Here is a 5,247-nt window from a genome sequence, read left to right as displayed (position 1 = left end):
TATACTCTGCCAACATCTGGAATTCTGTCACTTCCTGTAAATATGAAAATTATTTTTTTGACACAAATGCACTTCTATGGGTAGTGACTGTATGCCAATAAAAAGAGCATACGATCTCTGCATTTAACCGTTTCAGAAATCTTACTAAACAACAAACTTAGCACACCAGTAATTAAAAATACATCGGTACTATATCAGCTTCACATACATTAGACTTCTTTGGGTTTTAGTAACTCCCCTGTGAATGTTTTTCCAGTGGTAAAGACTAAAGGAACATCCAGTCTTTAATTCCATACAACTGAAGTGATCTTAAATGAAAACACATGCAAATATATACAAAAATGGGAATGCATAATTTTGGAAAAGTCTAAATTGGGTTGTTGCTCTACTCTTTCACATTTTAAAATAAACACTGCAAAATAGTGCAGTGCAGGAGAGCAAGACATACCATTTTGAATGTCATGCAGCAACATGACATTTGGAGGCAGTTCCCTTGAAAAATGTTTTTAATAAATATGGAGTAGTGTGGAATCAAGTGAAAAATGGTTTCCACGCAAATTGTTTTGAAGATGAACACAACAGAACTAATGTGAATATGTACCCTAAGGCACTGGCTGTGGCCATGGATAGGCCAAAAAAGTGTAGCTGGGTAAAGTACTCTAAAGAACAAGCAACTACACACTTTTTGAAATACGGCATAATAACTGGTTTGGAAAAAAAGTCTCTTTTATTTGTGTCTTTGAGGCCCTGTCTTGTGGGAGAGGTTGCATTCTAGGCTGCTGCATTTAACAGCCATTATCTTAAAGTCTGTTTAATAGTAGAAAAATTGAATAGCACCAGCTTATCCTGTTAAGTAAAATACTTGCCATTGTGCATGTATTTAATGGCTTTTTAGTAAATTTTTAAAAATCACAAATATAAAAGCAATGGCAACATAAGGAATGGCTTGCTCTCTCCAGATTTTGCGTTTGCTTCGCTAAATACATGAGAAGTAATAAATTAATTTGCATAAGTAACACGTAGAAGCACACTTTAAAGGAAGGGTTAGTTTTGTGTCTTAAGGAGACCATGTGTCTTAGCATAAAGGATTTCTTTAAGCTCTGTTTTTTTCAGAAGCTCTGAGATGTTATTTATGACTTGTAAGTCCACCAGACCAGGAGCTTTGCCAGATGGAAAGTAGGTGAGAGGGAAGCAGTGCACACACAGATACTAAGCAGGTTTGCCATATATTTAATTGCTGCTGAGACAAGCTTGAGACCTTTCAGTAGTCCTTATTTAGCCTTAAAAGAAAAAAAAAAAAAAAAAAAGCAAACTTTTAACTCTTAGATGAATTACACTGTATTTACAGACCTGTAAATAGGCAGGTTTCAAGCACTGAGGTTACAGCACTGAACAAGGTCAGTTAATAAAACAGTCTGGCATTAGATAGAGGGAAGAACGAGTCAAACCATGATTGGCTGTACTACTACAAATCTCCTGCCTGGAGGGTGCTCCTGCCCCTGGCTTTGCGCAAGCCTGCAGCCAGGCAGGGGTTCCTCTGCTTGGAAAGCCTGGGAATGCTGCGGGTACCCTTGCCTTGTTCCACACCCTTCCCTTCCTGCCAGCTTTGGTGTTCATGGGACTTTCTCATGAGACCGGCAGCTCAATAAAGCATCAGAAAATGATTCTTTTAAGACATTAGCTTAGTTCTTTACTATTTAAGCATATTAAACCAGCTCTCCACAGGGATCTGAAATTGCCAAAGCCTGCCAGGGGGGGAGGAGGAGGGGAAGAAGAGCTCTTCTGTCTGTCAGCTCTGAACTGCCAGAGCAGCTCACAGTGGCATGTAGGTTCAAACTCTCAGCTGAGCCTCAGTCCTGGGCCCTGGGCAGCAGTGCCAGGGCGAGGGAGCGGGGAAGGCGGCCTTGCTGACATGGCAGCCTCTGCAACAGGCAGCAGCAAACCAGCCTGGATGTTTCCCACAAGGAAGTGCTCAGGAGTTTGTCTCAGGCCTGGTCGTGTTGGGAGCCCAAGAGCTCTGCTCCTTACCACAGATGTGTAGTACAGGCAGTTGGGTATCACTTCAGAAGTGAGGAGTCTTGTGATTTGGGCCTGCTCCAACAAGTCCAGTGTGTTACTTGGTAATAAAAGAGACTGAAAGCTGATAGCTAATCACAGTGTCATCCAAACAAGCTTCTGCTAAAGGATTGTTTTCTTGTTCCAAGACACGCAAGGATCGGGTCCACGTGCAGGAGTAAAGGGGCATAAATTTAAATAAAATCACTGTGTTAATTTTCAGCAGAGCTTCTGGGTGAAGCCATGGTGATGTGTGCCATGATGCACCCCTGGGACAACAGGGGTTGGCATTTGTGCAAGCTGGGTCTTGCAGGCAGAAGGAGCACCAACCCTGCTGTATCGGTTACAATGCAAAGTGCATCAGGACACCACAGCGCTTTACTGTTGTGAAGGGAAAGGTAAAGAAAGCATTTTTTCTTGCTTAATGAACCACATCTTAAGCTGGAATATTTTTATTTTTAAATAAGCTTGAATACAACACACTGGACACACTGGAGGGAAGGGAGATGCCATCCAGAGGGACCTTGACAGTCTTGAGAGATGGGCCTATGCAAACCTTACGAAATTCAACAAGGCCAAGTGCAAGGTCCTGCACACGGGTCAGGGCAATCCCAAGCACAGATACAGACTAGGCAATTAGTGGATTGAGAGCAGCCCTGCAGAGAAGGACTTGGGGATACTAGTGGATAGAAAACTATGAGCTAGCAATGTGCACTTGCAGCCCAGAAAGCCAACTATATCCTGGGCTGCATCAAGAGAATTGTGACCACTAGGTTGAGGGAGGTGATTCTCCCTCTCTCCTTCCCTCTTGTGAGACCCCACCTGGAGTGCTGTGTTCAGCTCTGGGGCCCCCAACATAAGAAGGACATGGACCTGCTCGAGTGGGTCCAGAGGAGGCCACAAAGACGATCAGGGGGCTGGAGCACCTCCCTTATGAGGACAGGCTGAGAGAGTTGGGGTTGTTCACCCTGGAGAAGAGAAGGCTCCAGGGAGACCTTACAGTGGCCTTCCAGTACGTAAAGGGGGCCTACAGGAAAGCTGGGGAGGGACTCTTTACCAGAGAGTGTAGTGATAGGATGAGGAATGATGGTTTTAAACTAAAGAGGATAGATTTAGATTAGATATAAGGAAGAAATCCTTTGCAGTGAGGGTAGTGAGGCACTGGAACAGGTTGCCTAGAGAGGCTGTGGATGCCCCCTCCCTGGCAGTGTTCAAGGCCAGGTTGGATGGGGCTTTGAGCAACCTGGTCTAGTGGAAGGTGTCCCTGCCCATGGCAGGAGGTTGGAACTAGATGATCTTTAAAGTACCTTCCAACACAAACCATTCTATGATTCTATGAATAAGTGCTTGCAATGGGCTGTCCAGCATTTTGCTTTGTTGCCCTTACATTTTATAAAACAGTCATTTAATAATAAATGTTATAAATATCTATAAACACATCGTGTAACAACAACCCCCAGCAGCACTACAGGCTTGGGGAGGAGTGGCTGGAGAGCTGCCAGTCAGAGAGGGACCTGGGGGGGTTGATTGACAGCCGGCTGAACAGGAGCCAGCAGTGTGCCCAGGGGGCCAAGAAGGCCAATGGCATCCTGGCTTGTGTCAGCAATAGCGTGGACAGCAGGGACAGGGAAGGGATCTGACCCCTGGACTCGGCACTGGTGAGGCCGCACCTCAATTCCTGTGTTCAGTTTTGGGCCCCTCACTACAAAAAGGACATTGAATGACTCGAGCGTGTCCAGAGAAGGGCAACGAAGCTGGTGCAGGGTCTGGAGCACAGGTCCTACGAGGAGCGGCTGAGGGAACTGGGGGGGTTTAGTCTGGAGGAGGCTGAGGGGAGACCTCATCGCCCTCTACAGCTCCCTGAAAGGAGGTTGCAGAGAGCTGGGGATGAGCCTCTTTAACCAAGTAACAAGTGATAGGACAAGAGTTAATGGCCTCAAGTTGCACCAGGGAAGGTTTAGACTGGATATTAGGAAGAATTTCTTTACAGAATGGGTTGTTAGGTGTTGGAATGGGCTGCCCAGGGAGGTGGTGGAGTCCTGAAGTGCTAAGGCTTGGACAACCAGCCCAAGCCAGAGTTGACCTATAGATGAATCCTTTATATTTTATAACTGAAAACCATTGTGCTAGTAGGTATTGTACTAAGTTATAACAAACCACCTATTCTGATGTAAAAAGTGCTAAAACATTGAAATACTGAAGCCTGAACAGCAGGCCCCAAGCCGAAGCTGCTAACATAGTATGTAATCATTAACAAAGTGTGTAAGCTCGCGAGTGAAAGATGAAGCTTAGACAGAATACAGTCAGCAGTGAGGAGAGAATGTATCCAGCTTCCCTTGTTTGGCCTTGTTCAAGGCTGAGAACCCAAGTATCTGGCCTTGTTAGAAACTCCGTTGGTTTCCTCCCTGAGCCCTGCCAGGCTGTGGGTGGAATCCAACGGGAGAATGAAACCAGAAATTTTCTGCTCAAAACAAAGGTGCCAGCTATTCTGGCTTGTCGATCTCTGGTATATAAGGCTGGGCCCATTTGCAGCGACTTTGGCAGCCTCACCTGTGGGTGGACGCCCCGCGTAGGATTTCCCCCTTGCCGGGACAGGCTCTGCAAACCCTCGCTGTAACCGGGGCTGCCCAGCCACTGCGGGGCTGGGTGATGGGAACGTCTGCAAGTGGTGATGGATCTTTCTTAATCACTATTCTCTCTCTCTCATGTAGTAATGATTTGATCCATTACCCTGTATTCTCCTGTTTGTTGATTTAGGTGCACTATTCGTTTTTTTCTTACTGCATGTCTTCTGTATTACACTGTTACATTATTTGATTATCACCAGTAAAGTACACCTACTCTTTTCACTCTGGTGTCCGAGTTTAATTGGTATCCTTAATCAGCAAAACAAGTCCCCATCCCTGGAGGTGTTTAAGAGTCGGGTCGACATAGCGCTGAGGGATCTGGTGTAGTTGGGAACTGTCAGTGTTAGGTCAATGGTTGAACTGGATGATCTACAAGGTCTTTTCCAACCTAGATGATTCTGTGAAATCTGGCCATAAAATCCTCCTAAACGGCGGCGTTGCCGGGGAGCAGAAGCCTCCTGGGTGGCACTAACTCGACCCAGCCGCGGAAGCCTCACAGTGTCTAACGCAGCTGCAGCCGCTGCCTCGGGCGGCGGTGGGAGGCCCGGGGCGGTACGGCCGGGGC

At 46.2% G+C, this 5,247-nt stretch overlaps 1 protein-coding gene across 1 annotated transcript in view; it reads left to right on the top strand.

Moving 5' to 3' along the window:
* The first annotated feature begins 5,202 nt into the window (after positions 1–5,202).
* Positions 5,203–5,247, top strand: part of COQ3 (coenzyme Q3, methyltransferase) — a 6,780-nt gene continuing 6,735 nt past the window's right edge. The window contains exon 1 of the mRNA XM_026845912.1: positions 5,203–5,234. The gene's annotated coding sequence lies outside the window, so the exon portion shown is untranslated. The remainder of the gene's footprint in view (positions 5,235–5,247) is intronic.

Source organism: Athene cunicularia (assembly GCF_003259725.1).
Source record: "Athene cunicularia isolate RWA chromosome 3 unlocalized genomic scaffold, athCun1 chr3_part1, whole genome shotgun sequence".
Taxonomy (NCBI): Eukaryota; Metazoa; Chordata; class Aves; order Strigiformes; family Strigidae; genus Athene; species Athene cunicularia.
This window is presented reverse-complemented; position numbering and strand designations above follow the sequence as displayed.